This window comes from Loxodonta africana, chromosome 4 (assembly GCF_030014295.1).
Source record: "Loxodonta africana isolate mLoxAfr1 chromosome 4, mLoxAfr1.hap2, whole genome shotgun sequence".
NCBI lineage: Eukaryota > Metazoa > Chordata > Mammalia > Proboscidea > Elephantidae > Loxodonta > Loxodonta africana.
In genome coordinates, this window is record NC_087345.1 from 103,022,564 (window position 1) to 103,044,208 (window position 21,645).

At 36.7% G+C, this 21,645-nt stretch overlaps 1 protein-coding gene and 1 non-coding gene across 6 annotated transcripts in view; one reads left to right on the plus strand and one right to left on the minus strand.

The window, feature by feature from the left end:
* The window catches only part of SLC2A13 (solute carrier family 2 member 13), a 371,468-nt gene that overhangs the window by 127,170 nt on the left and 222,653 nt on the right, over positions 1–21,645 (plus strand). The gene's annotated exons all lie outside the window — the stretch shown is intronic.
* On the minus strand, positions 7,332–7,467 carry LOC111748483 (small nucleolar RNA SNORA67). Its single transcript, XR_002784201.1, has one exon. It is a non-coding gene; the product is annotated as a small nucleolar RNA SNORA67 (small nucleolar RNA).

The window sequence follows — 21,645 nt, forward strand, 5'->3', positions numbered from 1 at the left end:
AGAGCAGAACTGCCCCATAGAGTTTCCAAGGAGCACCTGGTGGATTCGAACTGCTGCCTTTTTGGTTAGCAGCCGTAGCATTTGACCACTAGGCCACCAGGGTTTCTTCCTTCTGGTTCATACCAAAAAATGAAGTATCTCCCTCATCCCATTCTCTTTCTTTATTTTTCACTGTTGGCAGTTTATCTTGTATGTATTCCTGAACACTCACAGAGTCAACTGTTGTTTTATAATACACAGTTTTGCTTCATAACAAACAACTGCTGGTCAGAGGTACATCCTGCGTCAGCTGTCCTTCTACCACAAGCTCTCAAATCCTGGTATTGTGTGCAGATATTTAGTCTAGATGCTTTCTTTTTTTTCTCCTTCCTGAACAGGTTTCCTTTGTGTTGTGGAAGAAGGGGTCTTGGGCCGCTGCCCCCCAGAAGCCTCTTGATTCCTTACGCAGATTTATTTCCTTTCTTCCTAGGAATCAGCTGTGTATGACAGGGGTGGAACCTCCCTCAAATTGTTGATAAAAGGATTAAATGAGCCAATATATGGCTAATGGTGAGGTGTTTATGAGCATAGGCTCAGAAGTCAGAGTGTCTGGAGTCAATGGCCGTCTCTGCCACTAAAAGGCACAGTGATTAAGAGGTAAAGCTGCAAGGTCGGCACTTCATATCCACCAGCCGTTCCTTAGAAACCATATGGGGCAATTCTGCACTATCCTATAGGGTTGCTATGAGTTGGAATCGACTCAACGGCAATGGATTTGGTTTGGTTTTTGGTTTTATAAATTACATTCACACATTATTTAATCTCCTTTTGGCTCAGCCTCCTCGTCTGTAAACTTAATTGGGTTACTGTCAGAATTAAATCAGTTAATACATCTAAATGGCTTACAGCAGTACTAGGCACACAGTAATCACACAGTTAGTGCTAGCTATTATTATTTGCAGAATAAGGTGGTGGGTAAAAGTATTGCTTGGAATTAGGCTGCCTGGGTTTAATCCCATCTCCACCAATGGCTAGCTTTGTGTCTTTGGATAAAAGTTACCTAAACTTTCTTTGCCTATTTTCTCATAAATAAAATGTAAGGAATAATAGCTTCCATTTTATTTTGTGTATGTGATATAAATGAGATAATGAGAAAAAAAAAAGGCTGGTACTTTGTAAGTGCTCGATAAATTTTAGCTATAATTATTACTACGGTCATGAGATGCTCTTTGACGAATAGAGAGGGTCTATTTCTTGGTGACTAGCAGTCTCTGCTTGTTGATATAGAACAGGATGTCATAATTTTTTTTCGGTATGATAATTCTCCCTCATCCTATTTGCTTATTTTATTTTATTTTTTTACAGAAACCTAGACACATACTCAGAGAATACAAATCCATTTTCAATTACATGCATTGCAGATATCTCCTTCCAGTTTGTGACTTGTCTTTTCATTTCATGGTATCTTGATGAACAGAAGTTCTTTAATGTAGTCATTAATTTTTTCTTTTATGGTTAGAACTTCTTCGTCTTGTTAAAGAAATTTCCATGGTACATGGATAAAAGAGGTTCTCCTATACAATCTTTAAAATGCTTCATGTTTTGTGTTTCACATTTAAATTATTAATAATCCTGAATTTATGTGTAGTGTGAGTTACCCAATGCCGTCGAGTCGTTTCTGACTCATAGCAACCCTATAGGACAGAGTAGAACCGCCCCGTAGGGTTTCCAAGGAATACCTGACAGATTCGAACTGCCGGCACTTTGGTTAGCAGCCATAGCTTTTAACCACGACACCACCAAGGTCTCCATGTAGTAGTGTGAGTTAGGGAATTCAAATTTATTTTTTGCCTGTATGGATAACCAATCTTCCCAGAACTTTTTATTAAATAGTTTCTGCCTCCTCCAGTGATCAGTAGTGCCATCTCTGCTGCCAAAACTGTGTGTCTCCTGGTTCAGTAAGTTTGTCTATCCTTGTGTCAATGCTATACTGTCTTAGTTAATTTTGTATGTTGGTAACTGTTGTGTTTATGTATTTAATAGAGCAGGTTCTTCCACCTTCTTCTTTGGGGCCCTTTCTTTGTTTTGTCAAATTTCTTAAAAATCTGAGCTTTGAATTTGAGTTGAATTGCATTAAACTTATAATTTGGAAAATACTGACATCTTTATGACATTAAATATTCTAATTTGTGAGCATGGTATAGCTCTGTCCTTATTCAAGTTTTTGTTAATTTCTTTCAGTAAAGTTTCATATTTTTCTCCCTAAAAGCCTTGAACAGTTAAAAAAAAAAAAAAAATCCTAGGTATTTTTTGTAGATGTTGAAAGATTTATCCCAGGCACTTTTTTTTGGATGTCATTGCTACTGCAAATGTTATATTTTTTTAAAGGCAGATAAGGACTAGAAAGGAAGAACAAAGTTCTCATCATTCATAGATGATGGGATTATTTATATAGAAAATCAAAAATAATCTAAAGATAAATTATTAAATTTTATGAATGTTTATCAAAGATCAGTAAACAAAATCATCTATTTCTGAACATGTGTCCTAATCAGTTAAAAGATAATGATGATGATGATACTTTTAAGATTTATAGATTCAGTGTAATTCTTAAAAAAAAAAAAAAAAAAGCAAAACCTAGTGAGGGTTTTTTGGAGAGAATTTGCTTTTTTTTTAATATCAGGGACTAAGGCATATTACCCATTGCTCTCGAATGGATTCTGACTCATAGCAGCCCTATAGGACAGAGTAAAACTACCCCACAGGGTTTCCAAGGCTTAAAATCTTTATGGAAATGGACTGCTACATCTTTCTACTGTGGAGCAGCTGGAGGATACAAACCACCAACCTTTTGGTTAGCCAAGCTAGCTGTGCCACCAAAAGGCGTATTGCTCATTGCCATCATCGATTCCATTCCGATTTATAATGAACCTATAGAAGAGAGTAGAACTACCCCATAGGGTTTCCAAGGCTGTAGATATTTATGGAAGCAGGCTGCCACATCTTTCTCCCCTCACAGCAGCCTTTCTGTTAGCTAAAGTGTTAGCAGCCAAGCACTTAACCATTGCACCACCAGGCTCCTTTAAGGCATGTTGGGAACCTGTTTTGTCCTTAGCCCATTAAATAACCCCGCCTCATGTAAGAGTCTCAGATTTAGCTTCCCCACCACATACCCTGACTAAAGCTCAGACTTTCAGATTCAGAAACCCTTGGAGAGCAGCCCTGACATTCAAGTTTAGCTGTTGGTGACAGCTCCCACTTAACTGTTGGGTTGGTATTGTAATTGTTTTTTTACCACTCCACCCCCCTCGGTCCTTGGAACATCCCTTACTTTCTCAAGAGGCTAGCACTACGTTAAAAAATGTATGTGTTGCAATTTATATAAGATCTAACTGTTACACAGAGGGAGAATCTTTAATTTGTATACTGTTCTGCTTGCAGCCAAATTTGAGGCTGGCTTAATTCTTAAGCTCCTTTCCAGTAGGCATTATTGTTGTTTTTTTAAATTAATTTTCTGCCTGTTTGTGTTTTAATTGGCAAAATTTTATTTGATGAACTGTATGTATTATTTAAAGCAAGTTTCTGTTTCCATAGCAGTGGTTCTCAAGGGTCTCTGTCCCATTCCCATTGTAGTCCTGTCGTTATTCACTGAGGAAGAGAGCAGAGGTGGAACACGGAGGGGGACAGTGAGCCTGAGGCTGACACCCCCATTTAGTAAGCATGCCTTTCTCACTTAGAAATTACAAATTTAGATTATTGATCCATAGTTCGTGCTATGAATAACCAGATTGGAATCACAAAACCCAAACTAAACCTGTTGCCATTGAGTCAGTTCTGACTCATAGCTACCCTATAGGACAGAGTAGAACTGCCCCATAGCGTGTCCGGGGAGCAGCTGGTGGATTTGAACTGCCAACCTTTTTGGTTACCAGGCAAACACATGTAGTAGATTTTTTTGCTTTGCTGAATTCTGATATAGAGGAATGACTTTTTTCACAGTTAAATCATTATGTGAATTTATAAATGTTCAAACATAGTGTATCACAACAGGTCTATTTGATCCAACTTATTCTGAGGCATGCAGTTTGTGGAAAACGGTCATTTTTTGCAAGATGCTTCTTGTTTTATCCTTAATGATTGCAGCCTTCAGAGGCTGGGAATTAGATGCTAACCTGAGAAGTTGCAGAATGAATGCATTGACTCCAACTCATATTACGTAGGATGGCTGTCTCTGAAAATAATTTTCAGAATCTGTATAATATGAGCCATTCAAGGCAGAAATATTTCTAATGCCAGTATTCACCTCACAGAAAGCCTTTCCATAGTGTACTGATGACTTGTATTATTATAACTTGAAATTAAAAAAAAAAATTGCTGTCAAGTCAATTCCAACTCATAGCAACCCTATAGGACAAAGTAGAACTGCCCCATAAATGGCAGAAATATTTCTAACCCTAATACTCACCTCACAGGAACCCTTTCCATAGTGTACTGATGACTTGTATTATTATAACTTGAAATTAAAAAAAAAAAACATTGCCATCAAGTCAATTCCAACTCATAGCAACCCTATAGGACAGGATAGAACTGCCCCCATAGAGTTTTCAGGGAGTGCCTGGTAGATTTGAAGTGCTGACCCTTTGGTTAGCAGCTGTAGCACTTAACCACTATGCCACCAGGGTTTCCATAACTTGAAACAGTTCATTGTAAACTACAATCACCTGAAGTGTTTAAGTATAGTTAATTGTCATTTTTACGTTACAAGAGTCTGAAACAAGTGCCCGCTGGGAATTGTAGTTTATTAGTAATGCTCCTTTTTATGTTGCTAATATTAAAAAAAAAAAAAAATTAATAGGTTACTGTTGGTGAATAAGTAGCATTTTAATTGGAATGTTATTTGGAATGCCATCTAGACTGATAAGGCATTAATAGCCGTCAGGCTTTACAGTTCTGTGAACTAGTATCAAGGATTCGCTTATTTTTAAAGCAGTAGAATTGTTTATTTGTTTTTAAAATGTAATGCCCCTTCTGCCCAATGTCAGAACAAGTTACTGTACTGTCATGTATAAAAAGGTAGAATAAACAAATATTTAATATAATTTGCAAGTTACAAATGTGCTAACTACCGCAAATACTTTCTGGAGTAGAAGAGGTGTAAATAAATGAATAACAAAATGAAACATTAATGCATTAGTTGTAGTTGGAATAACAAATTTCTAGCATTCTTGTTAAGCAGTTAGTTACAGAATGCTTCCAGTAATTTTATTCTTCTTATCTCTAACACCTTTTGATGGTGTCACTCAAGATTAACATAAAACGCCAGCCATTTATACTCAGCAGCTATTTAAAGTGTTCCAACTCAGAAAAATAAACTTAATAGGAAAAATTTATCCCAGAAACTTGTAGTTTATATGGTATACAGTAGATATTTTTGAGTGTTGGTTAGTGAAATGGAGTAAAGCACATAAAGGTCAGTTTTATATGTATGTATATACATATGCATATACATATACACATACATATACACATACATATATATATATATATATAAAAAACCCAACAAAAACCCAGTGCCGTCAAGTCGATTCCGACTCATAGTGACCCTATAGGACAGATTTTATATATATATAAAATATGTTTGTTGTTGTTAGGTGCCTTTGAGTCTTTTCCGACATAGCAACCCTATGTACCACAGAACGAAACACTGCCTGGTCCTGCGCCATCCTTATAGTCATCGTTACACTTGAGCGCATTGTTGCAGCCACTGTGACAGTCCACCCTGTTGAGGGTCTTCCTCTTTTCCGTTGACCCTGTACTTTACCAGGCATGATGTCTTTCTCCAGGGACCGATCCTTCCTGACAACATTAAGACACAGTCTCGCCATCCTTGCTTCTAAGGTTGTACTTCGCTTTGGTTGTACTTCTTCCAAGACAGACTTGTTCGTTCTTTTGGCAGTCCATGGAATATTCCATATTCTTCCCCTGCACCACAATTCAAAGGTGTCAGTTCTTTTTCAGTCTTCCTTATTCATTGTCCAGCTTTTGTATGCATATAATACAATTGAAAATACCACAGCTTCGGTCAGGCTCACCTTGGTCTTCAAGGTGACATCTTTGCTTTTCAACACTTTAAAGATGTCCTTTGCAGCAGATTAGCCCAGTACAATGCATTTTTTGATTTCTTGACTGCTGCCTCCATGGGTATTGATTGTGGATCCAAGTAAAATGAAATCCTTGACAACTTCAATCTTTTCTCCATTTATCATGATGTGGCTTATTGGTCCAGTTGTGAGGATTTTTGTTTTCTTTATCTTGAAGTGTAATCCATACTGAAGGCTGTGGTCTTTGACCTTCATCAGTTAGTGCTTCAAGTCCTCTTCACTTTCAGCAAGCAAGGTTGTGTCATCTGCATAATGCAGGTTGTTAATTTGTTTTCCTCCAATCCTGATGCCCCGTTCTTCTTCATATAGTCCAGCTTCTTGGATTATTTGCTCAGCATACAGATTGAATAGGTATGTTGAAAGGATACAACCCTGACGTACACCTTTCCTCACTTTAAACATATATTTTTTTTATATATATATGAGTGATATAGAACAGATCCTATATGAAATTGAACAAGGTGATTTCAGGCTAAGCAGTTTCAATTACCTAGTAAAACTCAACTGGGTTTTCTTAGTTTGTATTGTTTTGCTTTTTATTTTTAGGTACAGTTTATTGAAAAGCTTAGTGTTCAAGCTGTTTAATAAATAAACCTTGGAAATACTGTATTTCTATTTGGATTTACTGAATTTAAATTCTATATGAAGATAAGAACTGTGTGACTATAGCCTCAAAACCTCAAAAAATAGAAAGATGCAAAAATATCAAGCATCTTTAACAAGAATACATGTCATATCTATATTCTCAGTAATAGTATTGGTACAGCATGATGTAATGATAGGAATTTTTTTTCCCTCGATTTTAAAAAAGGAAGAATAAATGACAAAGGTGTCCATCCCTGTGATCCCTCCCCTCCCTGTTCCAGCTGCTCTTCAGTGCCAGGGTTGGACCCTGGCTGGGGCCTGCATCCACCTCAAATGAGGTCAGCGTCACATTGAGGGGCATTTCCTCAGTGGAAGTGTTGTAGAAGATCTCGCTGTCCTGAAAGGTTCTCTTGTCTTCCGTCACTATGTTGATAATCACACCCTTATGGCCAAAATGTCTACCGTGACTGATTCTGTGCATTTAGTGTTCACATTGTGTAGGAAAATCATAGCTAATGACAAGAACAGTCTGCTGTACATTACTGCCTCTGGTCCATGTCAAGAAAGATGTCATTGTCAACATGTGGATGGGAAGAAAAGGGGATATATTCTGTCCAGTCAAAAGGTCAAAATAAAACATCTCTTCACCCCTACAGACCATAGGCATGCCAGATTTTATTCCAAGTTCCTAAGGGTGGAGCGAGGGAGTATTATTGGCCCCTTGAAGAGAATCACCTAGGAATAGCATAATATTTAATATCTAAGAGAATTACAAATGAACATTCTGGGTAAAAGGACAGCAGTATCCTTCCATGGACATTATTGGAAGGTCACTAACATAATATTGTTTTATAACCTTCTTGTCCACAACTTTATGCAAATCTTTTATGAGCCCTTCTCAGTTTCACATTTCATCTGTATGTATTGCTAACCTATTAAGTCATTTAGCCACAGGACTTAAGCACTAGGGTCTTTAATTGATATTCACCATTTATTTTTTGGTATTATTTTTATTTGGTTTATATATTTCTAAAAGCCTCTTTAATTTTACTTTTTTTTGTAGTAAGGTAAAAACCAAGCCAAACCAGACCCACGCCCTGTAGTTAATTCTGACTCATACCAACCCTATAGGACAAAGTAGAGCTGCCCTGTAAGGTTTACAAGGCTGTAATCTTTAGGAAAGCAGACTGTCACATCTTTCTCCTGTATAGCAGCTGGCGGGTTTGAAACCCTAACCTTTTGGTTAGCAGCTAAGCTCTTTAACCAGTGCGCCACCATATGAATAGATAAAATGTCACTGTATAAAAAATGCTAACAGCCAGGGAAACACACGATCAGTTATTAGAGCTTTAATGCCCCTTTGGTGTAAGTTTAACCAGTCGTTTGAGAAAAGTGCAGCTTTTCCTGTTATTAAAACCTGAGATCGCATTCACCCCATTGGTCCTGTTAGCCTTTAAAAAGGAGACATTGTGATAGACTAGGTGGTCACCTTAAACAGTCTCTATAAGATAACTTGAATTTCCTGCTTTCATATTGTATTTAAAGCTCAGTTTCAAAAAATAATATTTTGAATAAGAAATAATAACCATGGAGATTTTTCTGAAGGGTATACAATTTATTCATTCATATTCTTTTTTTTTTTAATTGCATTATAATTCACATACCATAAAAATTTTCAGTCTTTAAATAGTATAAATTTTGCCCTTGGGTCAAACCTGACTATCAAAAAGCTGTGTATTTGGTTCATATAATTTCAGCCCATCTCAAGTACCAAAATATCCTTATGTCACTGGTTTGCAAGAAGACCTAGGAGAGTGCCTAATTTATCACACATGCACAACAGTTTTGATGCATTGAAAAAATGAATGAAGACAATTTTTTTTTTTTTGTGCCTCCTAGGAGAAATTCCATAATGCTATTTATTCATTTCAATGTTTAATGGTACACATGGCTTAGAAATTTTATTCATTTTTGTTGATCTTTAAGCATATTTCTTGGCCTGATTTCAGTTGAGTTAGACAATACCTCATCATCCTTTGTGTTTGGGATCAAGATAGAGCAGAGCAATGGACAGGTACAGGCTTTGGTGTCAAGCAGAACTGAGTGTGGCTTATGGCTCTGCCACGTTTCAGCTGTGGATGTCACTCAGCCTCATTGTCATCTTTTCGTCTGTAAAATGGATATGTCACAGTACCCACTTCATAGGGTAGTTGGGAGAATTGAGTGAGACAGTCTAGGAAAAATGCTTAGCCTGGCACATGATTTCTCAGTGAAATTTTATTGTAGTTGATACTTAGATTGGTTTTTTTCTTCATGCTAAATAAGCCTAATTTCTTTAACTTGATGGTTCAATTATTCTGTTATTGTCCTGAATTTCAGTTGTGAACTAGAGAAATATTTATAGCCTGATGAAAATATGTGTGGTAGATTAATAATGTCATCTATTTAATAAAGTCATCTAATTACTAGGTTAAATATTGCTCAGAGTTATGAATTATAGGAATTATCCTTCGTTATAGGACCTACTGAAATAAATTCCCCACAGAGATGTTGCTTCTAAAATTTTCTTTCAGATGACTGATACCTTAGAAATGTTATATTTGTTGAAAGAAGCAGGTTTTTTTTTTTAAATTTTAGACTAAATTCATTTTGTAAGTATATGTAGAGTTTCAACTAATCAAATTTTATTTTTAGATTTTTATATCCCAGTGGTGCTAAATAAAGTGAATTTTGCAAGTTTGTAGTTTCACAGACTTGAATGTCGTTAAGTGCCAAGAATAAAGAATGCTGACTTAGAAGTCAGAAGACCTGTATTCTCATTGATTCCCTCAGTTATTAGTTTGTGACCTTGGGTGAGTCATTTCATTTTACCATTTTCCTCAGCTTTTCCTGCATCCCTACTTCGCAGAGACATTATGAGGGTGAAATGAGAAAACATTTGAGAATAATAAGAACTGTTGAAATCTAAGATATTATTATTATTATTCATGTAAGGCAGTGTTCTATAATGCTGTTTTTTTAGATGAGATCTTAACATGTAGACTAAGACCTTGAAAATATGTCTCTTCACCTGACTTTTTATTCCAAATCCATTTCAGAAATATTCAGGAACTTCTTTTAATTTTTCTCTTTAAATAACTCCCCTTGAAAGAAAATGTGGAAAGCTATCACCTAATGGCTTGATACCTGTGCACCTGTCTGTGGTATTTGCTGACAGTTTGGATTTTACCAATGCACTTCTTTCAGTTGAAGGCACAGCTTGAGTAAATGCCAACGTTGACAGACAGAGTTGGGGAGCGTTTATGAAAACAGCTTTACTACCAGTGTTTCTCTCTTTAGTTTGTGAGCCCAAGAGACTTGTTTCCTCAGCCATGTTGATATCTTTGTATGTTAACATAATTCCTCCTGAATATCCATGCCCTTCCAAGTACCTGGAGCTTTTGGACCTTGGGGAATGTGGTGCATGCAGCCTGTGTGTGAAGCTGGTAGGCTGGTGAGGGTTCCACTGAGATCAATAGAAGTAGAAGTGGAGTCTCTCAGATCTCAGCTCTTGGCACTTCCTGGTGTTCCACACAGAGTCAGATTTAAGTCTAGGCTGCTGGAGATTGTAAGAAACACCTTAAAGGGACCCATAATGCTCCTGTAAATTCAATTTGAATCTAGTAGATTTTCACAAGTTTTTAAAGCTTATGAAGTTCAGTTTCTTGAGGTGAAGAGATAGAAAAGCCAATTTCAGTATAGAGAAATCCAAGAAGGACAGTACTTAAGATAGTCCAATTATATGCTACTTATATACTTTTCCACTTTAAAATTTTAGAGGAATTAATATGCAAATGACTTCAGTCTCCTTAAGAGACATGCGTACCAAAAAACCAAAACCAAACCCAGTGCCATCGAGTTGATTCTGACTCATAGTGACCCTATAGGACAGAGTAGAACTGCCCCTTAGGGTTTCCAAGGAGCACCTGGTGGATTCAAACTGCCGACCCTTTGGTTAGCAGCCGTAGCGCTTAACCACTATGCCACCAGGGTTTCCATAGACATGCATAATGTGAATTATTTTTGTGGTTGGTTTTTGTTTGGTTGATTGTTTTTAATCATCGTGCTTTTCTATATCAGTAACTCACACCCTTGATGTTCTGATGTTAGTATTAATGAAACAATCTAATTTGTGTATGAAACTTGTGGAGGAAAAACCTCATAAGTCAATGTTTTTTAGTTGGTTTAATTTTGATTTTCAAATATAGAGTTCAATTTATATGCCTATTCATTGAAATGGCAGTTTTATAGATATGATAATGGTACTTACTACCTTTGTACAATACAATTTTAAAATGCTTCCACATGTGCCATTTCATTCCAGTCCTTGTAAAAACCTGTTGAGGTTAGCATTACTGTCTAAATTTACAGATGAGGAAATGATTCCCAGAGAAGTTAACTCACCTTCTCAGAGTCACGCAGCAAATGAATGAACGCTATGTTTCCTGTCTCCCCACCCTGAGCACTTTTTTCTGTGTATTACACACAAGTAGACCAAGAGACCAAGGACTAGAAATGCACTTGATGTGTGTGTACGAGAACATATGTATGTGTATGTATTTTCCCCTAAGCTGTTTCTAGTTCCTTCCTTTTCTGATAATTTTGTGGCAAGTATTTTATTGTGGTTGTGGTGATGTATGTTTTCTTTCTTCTTCTTTCCTATCTTTTGTGGGTGTTTGTGTGTATAAATTCATGCGTAGTTATAGCAAATATAGCTTGAAGCAGTGAGAAGATTAGTTTTTATCATCTAAGTTTGACAGCTGTGGCATAGTGGTTAAGTGCTACAGTTGCTAACCCAAGGGTTGGCAGTTCAGATCTGCCAGACGCTCCTTGGAAACTCTATGGGGCAGTTCTACTCTATCCTATAGGGTCGCTATGAGACGGAATTGACTCGATGGCACTGGGTAAGTTTGACAGCAGGATGGATGAAAATTCCTGGCTGAAAAGAAGATTTTAAGATGTCTGTGACTGTTACTTCTTATTTTGTTGGATAACAGAGTTTTCTTATAATAGTTAAAAAATGGAACTTGGTCACATCAAAATTCGTTTCTCTGAGGAAAAACAAAATCTCCGTCTTTCTAAGGTAGACAGCAGTTTATTTTATGAACGTCGTGTGTGAGAGCCCTGGTGATGCAGTGGTTAAGAACTACACCTGCCAACTAAAAGGTCAGCAGTTTGAATCCACCAGCCACTCCTTGGAAACCCTAAGGGGGCAGTTCTGCCGTGTCCTATAGGGTTGCTGTGAGTCGGAATCGACTGGAGGGCAACTTTTTTTTTTGTCTCCATGTGTTAGATAACTGTTAAGCTAGCTCATTGTTCCCCAGACCTGATACTGAATCCCTTTCTTTCCCGTTCCCTAGCAACTGACTTACACATGGAGGATGCAAAGTAAAGCCATTAGGGGTCTGCTCTGTATTTCTCAAACAGCAACTGCAAAATGGTACCCAGACTACATTGTTTCTCTTCATGGTTTCTACTAAAAGCTTGCTTTTAACGGTTATTAGGTTCTAAAAAAGGATAATCATAAAAGACTTTCATGAAAAATTCACTAGTGAGGGTATAAATCAGTATCAAATTATTAGAAATTTTCATGAGGAATAATATTTTTTTGAATAGTCATTGCTATTTCTGTATACCTTGATTTGGTGATTACTTGTATAAGGAGATGAAATAAATTCTATTTTATGTTTGAGGATTAAGATCTTTTTGAAGGTTTTTTTTTTAGTAAGGTTTTTCCTCTTAGATGCCTAAGTACCTATTCATAATTGTACAATAAGATGCATCTTTGGTTTTTTTTTTTTTTTCTTAAAGAAAAGAATGACATTGTACTTTAAATATGTTACGTATGTATGTGTATGTATCTATACACACGCAATGCTTTTTTAACACATCTGTGAGTTTTAAACCATTAGATTGGCAAATTGAAAAATGCTCTTTGACCTAAATAATAAATTATATTTTGTTTAAGCAGAGAAAAATAACAACCTAGACCCATATAAAAATGAGAAATTGATAATATTTCAATGCTTTCACATTTAGCACCTTTTTAAAAATAAATAGAAACTATTAATTTGTACTTTTATATGTTATATTTTTAATGTCATTTAGTCTCATCACTTAATTTTAGTGTTCTAAAATGTGAAGTATAATAACATTTACCTGTTAATAATACTAAGAAATATCTGTTAGAAAATATTTGTAATCTCAGTTTGTTTTTAGCTTTTCCTATGACAAGAATCTGAAGTGATGTCTCTTCCATTCTTGACTGTCACTTTGCCATTTGCCGTAATTGACCCTATTACAGGAGATGAAGAGGAAATAAAAAAGTTGTGGGGTAAAGTGGCAAAAGAGGCAAGACAAAATCAAATGAAGGGAGGAAGGCAGAGGTGAAGTACCTTTCATTCACAAAGTTGGTGAGGGAACTGATATAGCCTGAGGAGACCTGAATCAGACCTGTACAACGAGGCACTCCTCATAACGTCTTGCAATAATTGGTAGGGAATTAGCAGGGGTTGGTGGATTCATTTATAAGGAGCCCTGGTGTGACACTGGCTAAGAGCTTGGTTGCTAAGCAAAAGCTGGACAAGTTTGAACCCAACATCCACTCCAAGGGAGTAAGATGTGGCAGTCTGCTTCTATAAAGGTTATACCTTTGGAAACCCTATGGGGCAGTTTTGCTCTGTTCTGTAGTCATAATCAACTCAATAGCAATGGGTTTGGTATTTTGGCTTTTTGGATTCCTTTATTAGCAGGTGAGGATAATAGCCAATGAAATATTATTTCACAGTATTGTAAATGTAGAAATAAATCTTTTGAATGATACTAATACCTGTTTATGAAATGTATAAAGAAACAAATGCATAAATGAGTGAATGAATGTGGAGGTATTGAACAACCTGATTATGGGCAAATGTGAAAGCTGTGTGACTGTCCATGCCAGGTGTAGGCAGGAGAGGGTAGGGTAGAACGGGAGTAATGAAAAAAAAGGGAAGACCTGGGCCTTGATGCCTGTTTTTCTACATTTAATACAATTGAGACTAATTTGAGTGTATGTTTATGTGAGTTTAACCCACTGCCTCACTGCCGTCGAGTAGATTCCAAATCATAGCGACCCTATATGTGAGTTTAGGAATTTGAAAAGCTCTTATACTTTGGCTTTTATTAAAGTTTTTATTGTAGAGATAGTTGGTATTGCTTAAAGTTTATAAACTGTGATAATATGTAAATCAAGGGTGTATATTAACATATCGAAGTATCATAAGCACAGCTACTACTGGGGGCGTCAGAAGGGCCCATGGTTCCCTGCTGTGAGGCAAGGACACCTAGCTGTAGCCCTGGAACAAGGGTTGTAGGAATGCCTTTGCCTTCTTTGCTGTTTCTCCTAGCGCTGTATCAGCAGAGTAACTACAGGTATCCACCGCTTTTCGAAAGTTCACTTTATGCCAGTTTGCTTTTACAAAAAACCTACTTTAGTACCTGTTTTCGTTAACTGAAAGAAATCCAAAGAGGATTTTTGCTTTTATAAAAAAAGGCAGAAAGTGGAAATAGCATTCAGCATTTGTTTTACAGCAAGCTGTTAAAGAGGCAGGGAGCACTCCAGGCCGCTAGAGTGGTGTCACCAAGCTCCTTCCCTGGGAACTACACTGAGCATCTCAGCATCAAGCCACCATAGCTTTGAACTGTGTTTATGAGCATCTGTGCTTTATCTCCATTTATTTTGTGCATCCGTTAGCAAGATGTGTTCTAAGGTAGCAGAAAAGCCTAAGAGAGCTCATAAGGATATTACTCTTAGCATAAAACTGGACATAATTAAGTGTTTTGATCTGGTGAATGAAATAAAGATATGTGTGTTGAACTTGCCCATGTCCACCATCCGAACTATTTACATACAGAAGTATTTAGTATTATTTGGAAGGTTTTTTTTTTTATCTGGAAACACTCAGAAATTTTTCCCATGTAAATTAATAGTAATTGCAGATTTGCTTTACCCTATTTTGGCTTATGAAAGGTTTCATAGGAATGCTCTACTTTCAGATAACGGGAGAAACTTGTATTCCCCGGACTTTATGCTTCTCTGGTATGTGCTGAGATACCATCCCCGGAATACGATACAACCGGAAATGCAAGTGTGAGCACAATCCTACCTGCACCTTTGATAAGGTTGTTGAGTAGTAATGCAAGAACTCTTAACTCTAAGGAAAATGCACTGCTAAGACAAGCACTAGAAGTTGAAGTCTGAACTTCCTATGTGAAATATTTGTTCATAAATTATTTAGATTTCATTCATTCGGTCACTGAGCATTTATTAGGTGCTCTGTGTGCCAGGTAACCATCTGAACCCAGGGATACTGTGGGAGAAGATAGATAAGCCCCTGCTCTGTTAGAAGGAACTCACCATCTAATGGAAAGAGATGATAAATAAACAAATATATATATATATATATATATATATATATACACACACATATATGTATAAGACAGTTTTAGATAGTGAGAGGAGATAAATTTGAGAAATGTGATTCCATAATACATGACCATAGGTGTCAGCAGAATAGATGTATCACAGTAGAACTGAATACACAAGAAAGAGGTCCTAGACATTGAATTTCTCCTCAAGGACCCTGTTTAAAATCAGAGCTATAGTCCTGTGAAGGAAAAACTCCAGAATTAAATTGAAATTTTGTGGCAACAAAAAGCGGGGTGGGTGGTGCTGAGACAGCAATAAACAGATTACTGGAAATATGCTTACTTTATTCAGGAGCTTGATGTATTTTACAGTAATTTCTTATTTAAAATTTCCTGAGAACTGTGGCACTTTTCTTACTGTACCCATGCCCAAATCGTTTTCTGGATCATGGGGATTAGTTTCTTCCCTGGGAATTCTCTCATGTAAAACATTAATAGTGTTCCCTAAGTGTGTTCTTATTCTGGAAGATTTTGTGGAAAAAGCTGTACATATGACAATGATATTTTTAGCCCCATCCATGTTTGACAAACTTGAATCTGCTTTCAAATCCTAGTTTCAGTGTCATCTAATGTCATCTGTTTGGTGTAAATTCTTTCTTGACACTCCCTGTAACTAGTCATAGGAAGATGTCTATCTTTAATTATTCATTCATTCAGAAAATATTTATTGAATGCGTGTTACATACCAGGCACAGTTATGAGCACTGTGGATTTAGCAGTAAGCAAAAAGAAACCTTTAGAGTTTTCTGTCTAGTGGGGAGAGGGGAATAATAAATGTATAAACGTATGAATGGCAGGTGGTGATAAAGGTTAATGGATATGGTGAGAAAAGGTAAAAGCTGATAAACAAATGAAGGTAGATGACAGCGGGGCAAGGAAGTTGCACTTTCATATAGGTTGGTCCAGGAAGGCAAGAGAGATGTCATGTGTTCAAAAAACTAAAAGAAGAAAGGGAGTGAGCTATGCAGCTAATTTCGGAGGCAGCCAGTGTGGCTAAAGTATAATGACCTGGAAAGTTTTAGGAGATAAGGGAAGAAGGGCAGATGACATAGGGATTCTGAGTAATTAGGCTTTTGTTCTGAATAACAAGGGATGCTACTGGAGGATAATGAGCAGAGGACTAGATGCAGCAGATTTAGGTTTTGAAAGCCTAATTTGGCTTCTGAATAAACTGGAATGAGACAGTGGTAGAATCAGCTTCCTTAAATTGAAGGCTATTGGGATGATCCAGGCAAAGATGATGGATGGTAGGTTGGGCCTATATGATTACCATCTAGGTGTAGTGAGAAGTGGTAGAATGTGGAGTTGATGGTATTTACATACTTACTGATGCATTGCATATGAGGTATAGGAAATAAAAGAAAGTTGACCCAAAATTTTTGTCTTGAGCATCTCAAAAGAGAATGGAGTAGAGAGAAGCGACTTAGGTTGTTTTTATTATTATTTTGAAGAAGAGAATTAGGAGTTTGTTTTTGACATGTTTAGTTTGAGATGCCTTTTAGACATCCAGGTGAGGAAATTGAGCAGACAGTTGATTGAGCAAGTGTTCAGTTCAGGAGACAAGGTAAATTTAGAGTTAAGACTTTGGGGATCAACAGTACATAAATGGTATTTGAAGCCATCATCTTGATACAGTTCCCAATTAGAGCACTTACTTCAGTAATTTATAATTGTTTGTTGGCATAGCTGTCTGTCTAGATTAGGATCCTTGAGGCCAGAGACTGCATCATATTTGACTCTGCATTTGTCTGTGGCCGTCTGGCACGTGGTGTTATTGGATATGATGTTAGGCTGTAGGTTTCTGTTTTCTTTGTGGGTACAAGTAACTGGACTTTACTTAGTGCTTTGTTCAGGGAAAGCTGTCCTCTCCACCCCCCAACAAAAGGGTCATAGTTTGAAAGCAGCCAGAAAAGAAACTAGGATTAAATTTACAGTTTATAGTCAAAGCTTAAGATTTTTTCATATCTAGGCATTAAAATCTTGCATTCAGTTGATCATGATCCTTGGTATCTCCAGGAAGTACATGCTTTTGATAACCAGCTGTGTATACAGTCAAAATCCAGGCATAAGTAGCAGTTTTAACCAAGACCAGGTTAGATGCTCTGAAAGAAATAACCTTGGACCTATTTACCTGCAAACTCAGATCCGTAGCCTGTTGGCAAGCACTGAAATATGCTTGATATATATTCTTTTTGAAATTAGTCTGCTGATCAAGTGCTACCCAACATTTGGTCCACAAAAATGTTGCCTATCCATGAACCACTTTTTTTTTTTTTTTTTTGGTCTGTTTAGATTAAAAACAGATAGCGGAAATAAATATTTAGAAACTTTTGTAACAGTCTGAACAGTCTGACAGAGTAATTATATATCTACTTAATCTAATAAAGTTTTATTTATATTTGTCCCTTTATTTTATTTCATTTCTCTAGTAATTCATTTAATTGTATTAAGCAAAAGTATTAGTCTTCAACAAACAGGATTTTTTTTTTTAAATGATAGTTTGAGAAACAGTGTATTGGTTCATTATATTATAAGGCACATCGATAACTGAGGAATTAGCTAAGTCAGTAATTCTGACTGGAGGAAGATTGGGTGAAAATGAGTGACAGGCATGGGTCAATATCTACAGAAAATATATGCTTTGAAAAAAATTCTTTGCCGTATTTTTCATATAATGAAAGACTTAATGATGGCAGTATGTGATATGGTGGCATAAAAAGTGGCGAAGAATCATCCTACTACAAAGGACATAAAGGATTGGGGTTTTGTTTCATTTTTGTTTGTCGAACACCCTGTTATCTCAAGCTGGACATTTTATGGAGCAGATTGTTAGATAAATGACCACCGTTGGGTTTTGTAAGCTTTTTTTTTTTAAGCATCTAAGCTTTAGGCGTGTCTTTATATGTCAATATGCCTTATGGTTTCCTAAAAGGAGTCTTCTGATCTGCAGCCTAGGTATGTACCAAGTATTTAACCTTGAGCTTCTAGAACATTTTTACACCTTTCACTTATCTTTTTGGTGTTTCAGATCAAGAGACACACAGTTAATTAATAATCATTTTGGTCAGTTCTTTAACACTTTTAATCATTATTGCCTCCTATGAATAATTTTATATCATTTTTATTACATCAGAAATGGTAATATATATCACGGAATGTGAATGCAATTAATGGCTACCATGGTAATTTCAGAAAAAAGAAGTGAGTCAATATAAGGAAAAGAAGTAAAGAGAAGCCATGAGAATTCTATCAAACCATCTGATGCTAAGAAACAACAGGATAAGCGGTATTACAAAATATGGCTTCAACTTTAACTGTATGGTAAAACACTGAGAAGAGAAACAAAACCATGATAGTTGTGGCTTCTTCTAGTGAGTTTTGAGATTGTCCCTCCATTGTTTTTCATTTTTTTTAACTTTCTGTATTATCAACATTAGCCATGTATTATTTTTATGATACAAATGTTTTAAGTGTATCCCTTTCTCATATATACAAGTAACCTTAACTATAGGATAGGGCCCTGGTGGTGCAGTGGTTAAGAGCTTGGCTGCTAACCAAAAGGTTGGCAGTTTGAATCCACCATTTGCTCCTTGGAAAATCTATGCAACTGGCCTACTCTGTCCTATAGAGTCACTATGAGTTGGAATCAACTCGATGGCAGCAGGTTTTTTTAAACTATAGGTTTGAGAAGCAAGTTGATGGATTTGGTATTCTAGTTGTGAGGTTTTTGCTTTGAGGAGCTTGAAAATCATTGTCAAAATCTTCCGTCTTGCTGATTTCCCCAGTGACCTACTATAGATTGCTCTTCCATGTTTGTAAAGATATATGACAGCAAATCTCTACCAATTAATGACAACGTAAAAAGCTGTCTGCCTAAGGGTTGTTTGTTTTGCTACTTAACAAGGCCATAAAGATGTTGGCAAAAATCCCCGAGTCCCTGTAGAATATTTTCAATTTTTAATCAATAAGTATACTAGCCATTAAAAAAGTAACTGAAAGAAACTATCAGTTATCTTTTATGAAACATTATCAAAGAAGCAAATGGTTTTAATTTTTTAAAATCACTTTTAAAAATAATGAATGGGATAGGTTCAGTGGATGTAAATATTAATAATCCAGGATTCCTTCACTAAACCTTCATAATTAGTAATAGTGATGATTTACTAATTTACTTCATACATACATATATATTTTTGTTGTTGTATACTGTCGATTTAATTCTGACTCATAGCAACCCTGTAAGACAGAATAGAACATCCACATAGGGTTTCCTAGGCTGTAATCTTTTTTATTGTGCTTTAAGTGAAAGTTTATAAATCAAATCAGTGTCTCATACAAAAACTTATACACACATTGCAGTGTAACCCTAGCTTCTCTCTCCCTAATGTGACAGCATACTTCTCCTCTCCACCCTGTATTTCCCACGTCCATTCAGCCAGCTCCTGTCCCCCTCTGCCTTCTCATCTTGCCTCCAGACAAGAGCTGCCCACATAGTCTCATGTGTCTACTTGAGCCAAGAAGCTCATTCTTCACCAGTATCATTTTTTATCTTATAGTCCAGTCCAATCCCTGTCTGAAGAGTTGGCTTTAGGAATGGTTCTAGTCTTGGGCTAACAGAGGGTCTGGGGGCCATGACCTCTGGGGTCCCTCTGCTAGGCTGTAATCTTTATGGGAGAAGATCACCAGGTCTTCTCCCACAGAGCCACTGGTGGGTTGAACCACTGCTCTTTTGGTTAGCAGCCAAGCACTTAACCATTGTGCCACCAGACCTACATATATATAAAATAGAGTATTGAATCCTAGTATCAGTACCAGGAATTTAAATTTGGAAAGAATCAAAAATTAAATCAATGAAGTTATTTTTATATCCTTCTCCTTCATTAAATCCTTTCTTTATTTAAAAAAATTACATTTATTATCTATTATCATATTTTGAAACAGCATGATAAAGCCGTAGTGTGATTCTAAAAGTAAGAGTTGCTTTCTTAACCAACCAACAAGAGTTTATCTGTTCTTTCATTTGGGGGATTATCTATGATATTTGGAGCCCTGGTGGTGCTGTGGTTAAGAGCTTTACTGCTAACCAAAATATCAGCAGTTCGAATCCACTAGCCACTCCTTGGAAACCCTATGGGGCAATTCTGCTCTGTCCTATAGGATCGCTATGAGTCGGAATCAATTCCATGGCAACGGGTTTGGTCGGATTTCTGTGCTATTTTAGTGATGCTGCCATTTGCTGCTCAGAAGACTCCTACTTTTATTGGAATTGCCTTGAGAGCCAGCTCTTGGATTTGAAAACAATGTTTCTTTCACTCACTCAACAAAAATTTATTGAATGCCTACATTTGTCAGTTTTGTCTAGACAACGGGTATACTGTGATGACAAAACCTCTTGGAGTTTACATGTAGTCGTGGAGACAACATTAATAAACACATGCACACACCACACACATAATACATTAATACTCTTAACAGTTGTAATAAGACCTCTAAAGAAAAGAAGTATATGCTTATGAAAGATTATAATTTAGATGGGGGAGGGGGAGAGATGTTTAAGGAATACATTTCTGGATGAGGGGGCAATAGCCAGGTGAGGGATAAAGACCAGGATTGTATCTCTCAGTGAGGGGGCATTCATTAGTCAGGTGAGGGATGAAGATCAGAAATGTATCTCTGGATAAGGGGCATTAGCCAGGTAAGGGATGAAGACCAGGGGAAGACTCTGGATTGAGCAGTAACTTGGCATAGGTCATTAATTTATAAGCACCTCTTCCCAAGTGTTTTTACTCAAATAAATAAGCCATCTTTGTCAGTAAGACTTTGCTGGATGACTTTGTCACTTCCAAAAGCCAGATTCATTTGCAGAGGAAGAATATTTGTGACCCTTGAGGATAATCAGAAGGCATGCCACTGCCCTAAAGATGGTTCTGAAAGCTTTTCAGAAATATTTTGAGCTGTAACAACATCATTGGAATAATTTTATAATCTCTTTCCCGGGCAACTTTGAAGGAAACAGGTTTACAAGTTCTGGTGTGTCTTCAAAAATCAGCCACAGTACTTCATAAGTACTCTTAATGAATAAAAATAGAAAAAGCCTGTGTCTCTTTTGAGAGAGGCTCTGTCCACTCCCGTTTTTTGTTGAGAAAGTAAAGATTAAACAAAATCTCTGTAATCCTGAATGAGGTTCTCTTTGGCTCAGTTGCTTATGCAAAAGCTGAAAGAATAAGTGAAACAGTTTGGTATATGAAAAGATGAGAGGCATTTGGAACTCTGAAGTCAAATGGCATTGACTTTACTGCTTGCCTAGCAGTGTGATCTTTGGAAAATTACTTAACCTCTCTGAGCCTTTATTTTCTAGTCTGTCAAATAGGAATAGTATATGCATCTGTTAGGGAGTAATGCAGATTAATTTATA